The sequence below is a fragment of the Crocodylus porosus genome, unplaced genomic scaffold (assembly GCF_001723895.1).
Source record: "Crocodylus porosus isolate Cpor-Errol unplaced genomic scaffold, CroPor_comp1, whole genome shotgun sequence".
Classification (NCBI taxonomy): domain Eukaryota; kingdom Metazoa; phylum Chordata; order Crocodylia; family Crocodylidae; genus Crocodylus; species Crocodylus porosus.
Genome location: NW_017728914.1, coordinates 1,693,298 through 1,705,924, shown reverse-complemented (window position 1 = coordinate 1,705,924; position 12,627 = coordinate 1,693,298). Strand labels below are relative to the sequence as shown.

At 44.2% G+C, this 12,627-nt stretch overlaps 1 long non-coding RNA gene across 1 annotated transcript in view; it reads left to right on the top strand.

The window, feature by feature from the left end:
- LOC109309903 overlaps positions 1-6,471 on the top strand; it is a 40,737-nt gene extending 34,266 nt beyond the window's left edge. The window contains exon 2 of the long non-coding RNA XR_002101075.1: positions 6,027-6,471. This is a non-coding gene — a long non-coding RNA (uncharacterized LOC109309903). The remainder of the gene's footprint in view (positions 1-6,026) is intronic.
- Positions 6,472-12,627: the final 6,156 nt, after the last annotated feature.

The following is a 12,627-nucleotide window of genomic DNA, read 5'->3' as shown; positions in this document are numbered from 1 at the left end:
GCTCTTCCCAGTGGGGGGTTGGGCAAGGCTGCAATTGGGGAGGGTGGTGGCAGTGTTGGGAAGAGGGCTGGGGGGTGGGGGTGGGCTACAGTGAATTCTGGAATGGCTGCAGCTCCCTGCTCCACCCAGCTTCACTCCTGTAGGCTCCTAAGGTGATGGAGGGAATGGGGGTTGGGCAGGGACAGATGCTGCACAGCTGGGGTGGAGCATGGCATGAAGCCACAAGAGGCTCATCTGGGGGGCATGTGGGATGGTGGCTCCCACCACTGCATGCACCCTGGGAGGGCATGGGGGGGGTGTATGTCCCCATATCTGCATGCAGGGCAGGGGCAAGGGCAGTGCTGAGTTCCCTTTCATAACAGAGAAAAAGTAACACGTCCGAGTTCAAAATCCCTGATCCTCCAAAAATCCAAATTGTCCTTGGTGTTTTGGATTAGTAATTCAGCCAGGTAGGTAGGTAGAATTTCCCAGTATCTCACAGCAGCCTCTCGAGTCATAAGAGATATAAGAACACTAAGAAAAAAGTAGGCTTAAAGGAAAGGCTTGTTGTTTTCTATTTTACCTAATTAGAGGACTCTCAGTACTTCCTAGTGCCGGACTCTCATTACTTCCTAGTGCCAAGATGTTCTATGCTGCTGTTAAGAGAGGAGAGGCGTAGGTACGGAGTCTTGAATCTCACTATGAGAAGCAGGGTCAGTTGTTGGCCCACTGGTAACATTTACTAAGGACTGTTTTCCCTGCCACACTGCTTGTATTAGGGTGGAGAGAACTAATGTTGGATGTGGAAGAAAGGCAGACCTTTCACAATCCCACTGCTTGTGTCCACTAACACTGTATAGGGTTGGGAAGGAATGAAGGCATGAATTGCTGTAGTTTCAAAATCTTTCATGAGACAAAAGTCTCCATTACTGATTTCACTCATATAAGGCTCTGAGATTTTAGGCTGTCTTGGGAAAGAACAAATGGAAAATATATTGCACTACTAGTGGGACAAGTGGGTACAGGGGGGTTTCAAGAGGAAATGTACAGTCTGTACCCTTGTGATTTTCATACCAATGCGGCAGTACACAGAACACCTGAGTCCTAGTGGAAGACAAAGAATCTTGATGGCACATTCACCAGTTGTTGAAGTTTTTTCCTGGAGATCAGATGGGCCCCAAAATATAACTGGAATATCAGAACATGGAAGAAGCTAGTTTAAAGAGTGGGCACTCTTCTGCCTTTTGCAGATGCATCAGCATTGGGCTTTGCTGGTTGCTCATGTGGGCTGTTGCTATTACTGCTACAGTCTCATACAATACATTGTGCAAAGCATGAAGTGTGTAGAGGGTGGAGGAAAGTCACTGGTGATATGATACAGTTCAAGTGCTAGGTCTTTTGGGAAAATGACTTTAGGCCGGTGCCTACCAATGTTGCTTACCCTTCCACGTGAGATTATTAAATGTAATTATTTGTGCTATAATAATGCTAAAAGGTCAGGGCCCCATTTTGCTGGGCACTGCAAAAACATGCACTAGTGCTATTTGTGTGATACAGATACCAGCTTGCTCCCTGCCTAGCCCTTGCTGTGGTGTCTAGGTCCCCCTTTCTCTGCTGGCACAGATCAGGACATCCCTTAGGACTTTTATATTTAGTGGGTTTTGCATCAGGGCTGAAACTGTCTTGTTCAATTGTTTACAACAAGACAAGCTGCCATCTTTTAGGCTCTGTTCTGCAAATATCCCCATTTTTTCTTAATACTGTCAGATTGTAAAATTAAAGAGGATAACTCTTGAAAAGCTGAACCACTGATGGTCATTATTCCTTCTCAGGAATGCTGATGCTTCTTTGGGCTTCCCTAGGACATATTCCCTAAGTCATAAATGTGGCACTTGGAGGGAAGAATAATACATTCTTTTGCTTGCAGTTTCAAAGGAAATGCTTATTATGGTGGCTAAGATTTTCCAATTACTTTATTCGGTAGTTCCCAATCTTTCATGGCACATAGGCACCCATACTGAGCAAGTGATATGCTGTGGACAGCATTATACTTTGCTTTTTGTGCAACCTGAAACAACATGCCTTATAGGAGCAAAATTTCTTATGAACAACTTAGTTTTGTGGGCAATATGAAGCTGTAGCAGGAAGCTTGGTGATCCTGCTACTTTAAGAGAAGGTAGGCTGCATGAAAAGTAGCCTGCAGGTGTGGCAGGGGGCAGTTAGGAGCCACAGGGACCAAAAGGGACTGGGATAGCAGGATATAAACCCAGGGCTTGAGCTGACCAGGCAATCTAGCCCTGAGAGCCATGGATGGAAGAGCTTCTGAGCAAAAGGGCTGCAGCAAAATTCCTGATTAACACCAGAGCTGAAGTAAGCAAGAGATTTAGGGATTAAGAATGTAGGGGCAGTGGAGGTCTTAACTGGCCCAGGAGCAGGGCCACAGCTGCAGTGATGGGAGCAGACAGAGTCTGGGGCTCACAGCTGGTGAGGGCCTAGGAGCCCATAGGTCTCAGATGGCCTAAGAGTGGGGCCAGGGACCCAGGGATAGGGGTCAAAGGCCAAGGAGGGCCACAGCTAGAGACTGACAGGGATGGGGAGCCTCCGGATACAGAGAGGGGCTGGGATGGTCAAAGGCACCTAGCAGTGGTGGAAATTGTTCCTGGTATGTAGGCTTGTAGGGGAGAGAGGCCTAAGACACACACACCCCCACCCACCCCACTGCCAGGAATGAGTTAATCACAGCAACAATCAAATGCAGTCAGACACAAGCACACAGGTGAACAAAATACCTCTGAATCAGACTGGGTGTCCAGCTGACACCCTCATGGACCAACATTCAGTTCATTAGGGCATGTCTGAGCCAAACTGGATCAATCAGCCTATACAAGCTGATCCCTTTATGTGTTTCAAACTCAGCACGTCCCAATCTTTTGCTTAACTGTCCTAGTAGTGGTAGCTTCTTGACAAATGGACCCCACAGTATTTTTCAGCTTTACAGGGATCTTTGGCTTAGGTAAAAGAAGCATTGCTACAGAGCAAGTGGGGAAGGGGAATAGAGAAGGAAAAATATACTCGGTTGCCACCAATTTGACTATAAAAGTTATTTACTGCTATGTATATGAAATTTATGATGACACTAGTTAGTAATAGACATGCAAGAAAAAACAAAAACAATTACAATATTACCCTGGTTCAATTGAGTACTTGGGGAAACCTAGCTCAAGCTTAACTAATAAAATTCAGGTTCAGAAAGCTATGCCTAGAGAGAAAGAGAGAGAGAGAGCGCAAGAGCTGGGCTCTCACTACTCCAAGACACTTGGGTGTTTTGTTAACAGGCAACGTTCCTAACATGATAATTGAAGGTTAAACAGGCGACAAAAATAGACAATCTGTTTATCCCAGTTTCTCAAGAACAACAGTGGATAGTGTCAGAGAGATTTTTCCCTGCTGAAGCACACTGTTTGCTGCTTTACAGCTTTCTTATACCCTTAGTGCAGCCTCTTCAAAGCATTCTTTTAATTGTGTAAATCAAAAGGGTCCCAAGCCATAACTGACAGGGAAAATCCTGTTATTTAAACAGTTTCAATTTAAATGAATTACCTTTTTCAGTGACAAGGGATTATCTGGTTTGGAACCTCTCAAGAAACTGATTAACAACCAGGAAAAACATAAGTTTTTAAGGAGTAACCAGACACCTAGGAGCCAGCTTGAAATTATTGATAAACTGGAAGGGATACCGCTTTATTTCTTCTCAGATGGCCTAGCTATGCTTGCACTGTGAAGTCAGCATTTTGTATTTTACCTGTGGTGAATAAGCCTCAGCTTAGATTTGGTCTTTTTCTAAAACAGGAAATCCCAAGGGCACATGGAACAGACTTAAGGGGATTACTTGGAGTGTTCATAAACTTTGTGGGGAGGACTTCCACCAGTCGTCCTGGGAAAAGTATGATAACATTTGTGGTCAGGGCTGCAACGGGCTGGATGTTGTGATGAACCCTGAACCATTGTTGAAATATCATCTATACCCCCTATGACTTGGTCTCTTGCCTCAGCATTACCTAACCTGGCAACTGAGTTTTAGTCAATCAAATTTAAATAGGCCTCCCATACTGGGACCAGGGAATGTATGGCCTGAGTACTGGTTAAACTGGGGGGCAGGAATCCTTTGTAAGTCCAACAAGCTGTGTGCCAGGGTTCCCTCAGGAACACAGAGATGGCAGGTAACACCATGTAATTAGCCCTTTTGGTGATGAGCAGTGACATCTGGGGTCATCAGTGTGAGATCTTGTTTGGGGAGTCCTGGGCAGTCTCTCTCTTCTAAAGACATATCACATCAAGGTGTGGCAGGTGAGTTGAAGGGGAGATGGCTCCAAGTAAAGAGGACAGAGGTTGAGGGGGGTCTAGGGGTGTCACAACCACCCCTGGGTGGGCCCCTGATGCAGTTGCCTATGAGCCACAGCTTTGGGGACTACTTTTTCAGCCTTTTGTACACTAAAAAAAACGTAGGCCCTGATTCTGTAGCCAGGTGTGTACGAGAGATGAGCAAGATTTCACATGGATGTTTGCTTACACTGCTCCCGTTGCAGAATCAGGGCATTATTTACCACATTGATTTTTATTCCTATGGATAGTGACCTACTGAAATTGTGGCAGAAGTGTACTGCATAGTGGCTTCTTTAATTTTGTAGTTTTCTGGGTGCTGCCATTCTGCACATCCCTGCTGATTGGTAGAGGGCCTTGCTGTTTGCTCCTGATCAGTAGAGAGGCAAAAACTACTGGGTTTTTTTTTGCCTCCTGGCTGGTCAGCAACAAGCAGCGGGGCTGCTGGGGCTCCACAGCCAATTGTGCCAGAAAGCAAAACTGAGCCATACTTAAAACAGTGGTTTTTGCCCCCCTGCCAGTCAGGAGAAAGCAGAGAGTAGTGGAGCCCCTCCACGAACTGGGGTCAGGGGCACATGGAGGAAACTGCAAGATCAAAGGAGATGCCGCTCAGCACACTTCCGCTGCAACTTTGGTAGGTCTCTACCTAGGCCATGTATAGGTGCTAAACTTCTACTGGGAGAACTGCCTGATAGAAACTGGGAGCATACAAGCATTTGCTTTGTTTTTGCTGGAGGAAAAGTGCCCTCTCTGGGATAAAGGCTGTTCAGATGGACACCTGGAAAATAATTTCTGTGAGTTTCATCTTACTAGAATGAATGCCTGTGTATTTCTGTTCAGCTCCTCTGTGGTTTGAGGAGGTGAGTGAGCAGAAGCTTCCTCTTGTGTCTTTCCCCAAACTGGGATGTTTCCAGTGGAAAGGGCAAGGAGCACTGCCCTGCTGCTCCCTTCCCTCCTCTAGACCAGGAGGGGAGGGGAGAGGAGAAGCAGCTTCCCACTACTCAGAGCCAGTCCCCAGACTGAGATGTTCCCCTACTGCTCCACAGCCCCTGGAGGTCAGGAAGAGTGGAGCAGCCACCGCTCCCCATGGCTTCCCCAGACTGAGATAACCCTGGTTTGGGGAAGGCGTAGGGAGTAGAGGGGAATGGGTGGCTGCAGGACGGAACATCTGTACTGAACCTTCTCCCAGAAAGACCACCACCAAAAATTAATGCTTGTTCATACACCTAGGCTAAAACATAGTTCTCTAACATGCTTGTTCCATTTTTAACTGTCACACCAGTCATATTAGAATACAGTTTGACCTCAACTGTATTTGGCCACAAGCATATTTCACAAGATGTTTTAAACTTAGTCACTTCTGGTGGGCAAACGGGGTTTTACTGAAATAAACTAGATCCTGGAAAGAAAGATGTTCAGCAGAGAGGTTAGTATTCCCCTCTGAATTATCTGGCACTTGACTAAAAATAGAACAGATTTCTGAATTCATTCTGCTATTTCACACAGGAAAAAGCTGCTTTTTTCCAGCTGCCAAGTGAATGAAAAGTTTAGTTTTTGCCAAGAAAAGTGTTAAAGGGGGATAAATAATGGTTAAATTCTCTCTGGAATGATTTTATATAAGATCATATACTTTAGCCATGTCAAAATCTATGTATTTATTTCAACAGGTCATCACAGTGCTGTTCAAACAAAGCAACTTTGAAAAGAAATCACTCCCTTCTACAATGATGGTAAACTCATGAGAAGTCCCAGCTGCCTTTCCAGCAGTGAAAAAACTTCCTCTTCCAGGCTGAAAAGGGAGAAGAGTGAAAGTTTCTGAACATATGAAGCTGAAAAGGGAGGAAGACTAGATGTGTCGGGGATAGGTTTTCAGTTTTCAGTGATCAGTTTACAGAGCTGGATCCAGATAAAAATCTATTTTTGGGTCTTATAAAATGACTGGTGGGTATCTGACCAATTTACAGTGTTCACATCACTAAAATCAATATCACAAAAATCAGCCCTAACCAACCATATCAAGGGTAACTAAAACAAAGCGGCCATATAAATCTGGACTATTTCAATGGCAAAGATGGCCTTGCAAAACCACCATTAAAGAAAAGTAATATGGAGGGTCAAAAACTAGTGGCTATCAATTGATTGAACCAAACCAAACCTACGATGACCTTCAGAGTCCACTCAACTAAAGGAACCTACTTTATAACATTAGCTCTGAAATGTCTTTTCAAGAGAAGACTAGAGTATCCAAATAAATTATGTTGCCCTATAACTACGAGTCAAGGGGGAAAAGGAAATGATAGCTGCACAAAGTGTTGTGTATAAAGCCTGAATTTCTTAAAAAAATTTTTTTTTTAAAGAATTCACATATATAATCAACCCTCTATTCACAGAAACACTGAATTCCCTATGTGGAGAGGAGACACCAGGGATATAGTTTGAATTAGTCACAACTTCAGCTTTCCAAGTCCCTGGACCCTGGGTGATACTTGTGTGTAAACCCACCCCTAAAGCATCAGTCCTAAACACAGACAATATGATTTTAGCTAAAAGTCACAGTCATGAGGCTTCAAGAATACGTATTTAAGAGGCAGAATGAGGACCAGAGAATTTTATGAAGACATGAGCAATAACTTATGATGCAAACACAATGAAATGTGTAATAGCATCCCTACCCAGAGGAACAGGATCAGTAGATGCAGAAAATGTATTTAGCAGCATAGACTAAAAATTAAAGAATAACACCTGTCAAATTTGGCTCTGGCTCCAAAAACAGTATATGCATCCTCTAGGAGGAATAAACCAGAACTCAGTCTCAGCTCTACACCAAAGCATAATCTTAAGGATACAGTGTGTTATCTCCTCAGAGCACTTTCTAGAGAATACTTCTAATGATCAGTATGACAGAATTGCCTAGAAGACCCATGGAGGTAGGTGCTGTACAAAGACAGATCCAGATCCTGCCTGGAAAATCTTAAAAGATAAATAAAGAAGACAAGGTATGTGTTGTGGGGAGAGAGATGCACAGAAAGATGAAGTGATTTTTACCACAGTTATACAGCAAATTAGTGGCAGAGGAGGAAATTAAGGGCCAAATCCCATCTCAGTTTTCTGTGTCTAACCGCCATGTAAGTGCTACTTCTTGGCACTTAAGCAGATCTTCCACTTTTAGTAGAATAGGATACCCAAAGTATGCATGTAACTGTTGGAAGCAAAACTGTTGCAAAGGCTCCTACTTCTTGGCTCAGCAGCATTGTAGTTATTCTACTTCCACAGGGGGTAGGCGACCCAGGTTCTCTTACCCAGAAGGGATTTGGACTTGCAACTCTCATTTTCTAGCACAGTGTTCTCACCACCAGGCTGGAGCTGTTCAGAACCCCTCTACCCTTCCTCTTGAAGATGGCCTACTGGGTAGCCATGAGGGAAAGATACATGTCATGCTAGGAGATAAGAAAGCATGGCATTGAGGTATGCACTGCCCCAGAAGGACCTGGGCTTAGGGTAAAGCCCCCTCCCTTCCATAATGGTGCTTATCTTGCTGAGTCTCTTTCCCTCTGGCTTGCTTACTGCATCCTGGCCCTAAATATGTGTTCCCATTTTGTCAAGTTCAAGAGGAAGTTCAGCTTCAACAGGAGGACTAGAGTGTGCCCTACACCAGGAGTTCCAAAACTGTATTATGCATACCTCTGGGGGTATGAAAGATGTTTCTGGGGGGTACATGGGAGAAATTGTGTAATGGCAGATATAATTGTCATAATAATAACTAGCATTTAAGGGGTTTTAATATAAAATATATGCTGGAAGGGGTATGCGGGCAGCTGGTAAATGTGGAAGGGGGGGACTCAAAAAAGTTTGGGGGCTTCTGCCCCAGGCAGTGTCTCATCCATGGTCTGATAGAATAGTGTTTCACAGCCCATGGGTTGCAACCCAAAAGTGGGTTGGAAGAATATATGAAAGGGTCGTGAACAATCTTTAAAAAATGGATTCTCCTTTAAAGGAGAAAAACATGGGAAACTGGCTTTTCCTGTGCTGGCTGGCAGAATTCCAGCCTGCATTGGGCTGCTTGAGGACCCCCCACCCAACACACACACACACACACACACATACACACTGGGGGCTTGGGGGCAGGCGGCATAAGTTAAGAGCAAAGGGCACTGGGTCAGGATTGGCCAGCTATGTTTACAAATGAGTCCTGGTACAAAAAAGATTGAGAACCACTGTGAGAGAGCACTTTGCTGCAAAGGGGGAGATACAGATTCAAATTCCCTCTGGATAAGGGATGTGTAGAATCTGGGTTTCCCACTCCCTGGTCAAGTAGGGTTCTGGGTTAAAAGGTGAGGGAGCCTTCTCCGTAGCTGTAGTTTTTCTATAAGTTTCAGGGAGTGACATTACCTTGGTGATTGTATTCCATCCCAGAGCCTTTGTGACCCTGCTGCAGCTTCCTAAGCACGCTCAGAAGGGAAGTGCTGGGCAAAGGCAAAAGTGGAAATAGAATCTAAACTCTGCATACATGCCACTGAGGTTTGTAAAGGTGAAACAGAATTTGGCCCTAAGTCTCTTAACGGTATCCAGCAGACCACACTGCTTCCTAAACTGTTTAGAGTATAATAAGAAAGATAAACAAACAGACCTCATATAAAGAGCATATGCAGCAGGGGCACTATACTGGCTATTTCCTTACATGTTCATGACACATAACTGTACTTGGAAGATAAGAACTGTGCAAATGCCAACTCTGCAAGAGCCCTTAGAAGCTTTGCTGAAGTAACTGAACTTGGCTACCTCTGGCTAGAAAATCAAGACCTCCTATTTCCAGCCCTTCATGTGAAGGATTTCTATTGAAGCTAAAGGGAAATACTGGACACAGTGTTGTTGAAAAGCAAATGACCATTTTTGCTCATTAACAGGTCTTACTTGGAAAAAATCTGGTTTAAAAATCAAGTCCCTCAAATGGTGCATGCTATATATGAAGAACAATAAGGAAGCAAAAAGACTAGTAATGCTATATAGAATAAACTAACTTTTGATCAGCAACAGAAAAAAGATTTTAATGAGTATAAGAACAATCCTCTATTAATGGATTGGAGAATGCCAGGGAAAATATGAATATATTGCCTTTATGTTAGTCTTCTCTTGACATGTGCCATGTTCCTTATATGAGTCTTCTTTTAACAAGGCCAAGGTGCACTGGGCTATTGTATGTTCAGTGAAATGGAATAGATTGATCATTAATTAGGAATCTGAAGGAAGTTTTCAAAATTCTAAGCCACAAGTAATGCTGAGAATCAAAAGAAAGGGAACTAATATATTTAACTGCTAATTGTATTTGTTACTGGTTGGTCTGATGGGCTGGCTGGTATAGCAGGGAAATGATATTAGATCAGAATTAGTCCACACAAAAACATTATATTAACACCCTGCATCTCACTGATGGATCTCAAAACATTTTCCAAACTTTGCTGTTCTTATTTCCCAAAGGGAGAAAATGGGATAAAAAAATGTTGCTTGGGGTTACTTAGCATACCAGTGGCAGAGCACAGACTAAGCCCATGACCCAGATGGCAAATTTCCTGGTCTATTTACCAAATAACACCATTTTCCTTCCTCTTATAATCTTAAAATAAACCTACAGTTCTTTTGCTTTCCTTTTTTGCTGTCAATTTATATCTTCCCCAAGCCTTTCGTCTTGTGATGCCTTAGCAGTATTTCCTCTCAACAAACTATGCCTGCCTAGTCACCTGCTGGATTCCCAGCAGGGGCTGTCCCATTGTGAAAGCACAAGCATGTCTAACAAGGACAGGAATGTTTTGGGGGTGTCTAACAAATTTCATAGAAAATTAGGTTTGGAAGACACCTCAGGTCATCTAGTTCAAACCCCTGCTCAAAGCAGGACAATCTTCAACTAGATCATTCCACCCAGGATTTGTCAAGCCTGACCACAGAAACCTCCAAGGATGGAGATTCTACCACCTCTCTAGGTAACTTGTTTCAGTGCTTCACCACCTTCTTAGTGAGAGTTTTTCCTAATATCTAATAGGGCTGTGCGAGGCTTTGGATCTGGAGAAGCTTCGGATGCTTCGGCATCTGAAGCAGCATGTCTGGATCAAAGCTCTGGCTTCTTTAGGCTTTCTGAAGCTTCCAAAGTGCTTTGGAAAAGCTTCAGAGCCGCCTTGGAGAACCGGCCATAAGGCATAATGGGGAATCAATGAAATATCTATAGCTTTGCTGTTTGTTGTCTGATTTGGATGAAATTTGCAGGGCTGGTAGCCACTGTTGAGAGCATGAAGCCTGCCAAGTTTCATGAAGATCGGTGCAGGGGTTCAGGGTTTTTTCAGGACTTGATCAGGGTGGAATAGGCTTGCACATAGGCGCTTATATGCCATTTAGGTGCCAAATAGGTGGAATAGGATCCGGCCCTGAGTGTAGAGCAAATCCCAATGACTTGCTTGGTGATTTCCTCATTAAATAGCAGTGCCATATCTGAAATAGAACCTGCCTGAGGCTTTCCATACTGCAGAACAGTGGTTCTCAAACTGTTTTGTACATGGACCCATTTGTAAACATCGATGGCCAGTCCCAAGCCAGTGCCCCTCACTCCTGACCTGCTGCCTTCTGCCCCAGCCCCCCACTGTGTGCAGCGGTGGGAGGGTGTGTGGGGCATGGGGACCTCCAAGCAGCCTCTCAGGCTGGAACTCTGCTAGCCTGCAAGGGAAAAGCCACATTTTCCCATGTTTCAAATCCATTTTTAAAGTTTGTCTGCAACCCACTTTTGGGTTGCAACCCCATGGTTGAGAAATGCTGCTGTAGAGCCCAGATTTGGGCACCTATAAGGACCTATGTTGAAGGGACATTAAAGCTGTTTCATTTAATTATAAAAACAACTAAGATAAAAGATTCAGTGGAATTTAGAAACTGGCTGCTGTCAGAAGAGAAAATACAAGAGATACAACAGAAGGCACATGTTTAATTAAGGATAACACTTAACTGCCTAGTAAGATTCCCTGCTTAGATCATAGCTGACCAAAAGGAACTACCTGAACCCTGAGAGCAAAAGGGCAGATGAAGGAAGCAGAAGGCCCAGGCTCCAAAAGGGGTGGTCCAAAGAATACAGGCAAGACGCTTTCCCTACCCAGTCATTTCCTGTCAAAGGCTTATAAATGGGGACCTACTTACTTCGCGGTGTTGTTGATTTCACAGTTTTCATGGACAATCCTGGATTTTTTGGTTTCTGTGAAATCCACAACAACAACAAATTAATAAGAATAAAATGCTCGGTGCCTGGAGAGGAAGGTGCTGGCTGGCAGGGCAGCAAGAAGGGCAGCAGACAAGATGGCAGCTGCTTCCTTGTCCCTCCTCTCCCTGCTGAAGCTTCTTCACCAATCAGTGGCGAGGGGCAGGGTGGCATGAAGGGCAGCCAGCAATCAGGATGGTGACCACACCACATTCCTCCTTCCCCCAGGACCTCTCTGCCAATCAGTGCTGGGCGGTGGGGCCGCCACCAAGCAGCATGGAGAGGCAGGGCTGCTTCGAAATGCCCCTGAAATTGGCTTTGTACGCCATGAGCAGGCAGTGTAAAACCATTTGTTTTGCTGTGATTTAAGTAGGTCCCTACTTATAAAACCACATTAGAGCTGAAAATGGCGACTCGTGAGGACTTTGGAATATTTAACCAAAGGAGGAAAATTAACTCTGGGAAATAATGGGAAAATATCCTCCCTGGTAGATTTTATTACATTAACCTGTCCAGCTCTATTGCACTACTTAACTCAGAACTGTAACATGCCCCTGGCAGCCACAAATAATGTAATTTTATATATATGCAGCACTTCTTATCCTGAAGCATTTCCTACACTTGAGTAGTACCAGGGAACTAGAACCACCTCTGGGAGGAAGCACTGTCTATGCAACAGTGAGGAGGAAGAGGTGAAAATATCAGCAAAAGATTCTGTGAGTGATCCCTTACTCACATGAAGTGCCAGGGAATCTTTAAATACCTGTGGAGAGAGCATGGAGGACCTCACTTTGGAAAATCTCATTCAGAAGTCCCCACTGATAGCCTGCACTGAATTTATCTCCTTCAAAGGACATGGCTGAAAAAGCAAACTGGTCCTGTCGGAATTTAAACCTGCAGCAGCAGAGAGGATAGGAATTAGAAACCTGAATTACAGTCCATTAAACCACTTTTTTTGATTAGGCGCAGCTAGGAGAGGGAGAGCCCTACACACAACTGTGCTTTGTGATACTGCCTTCAGCTAAAATTTATGTCATTAT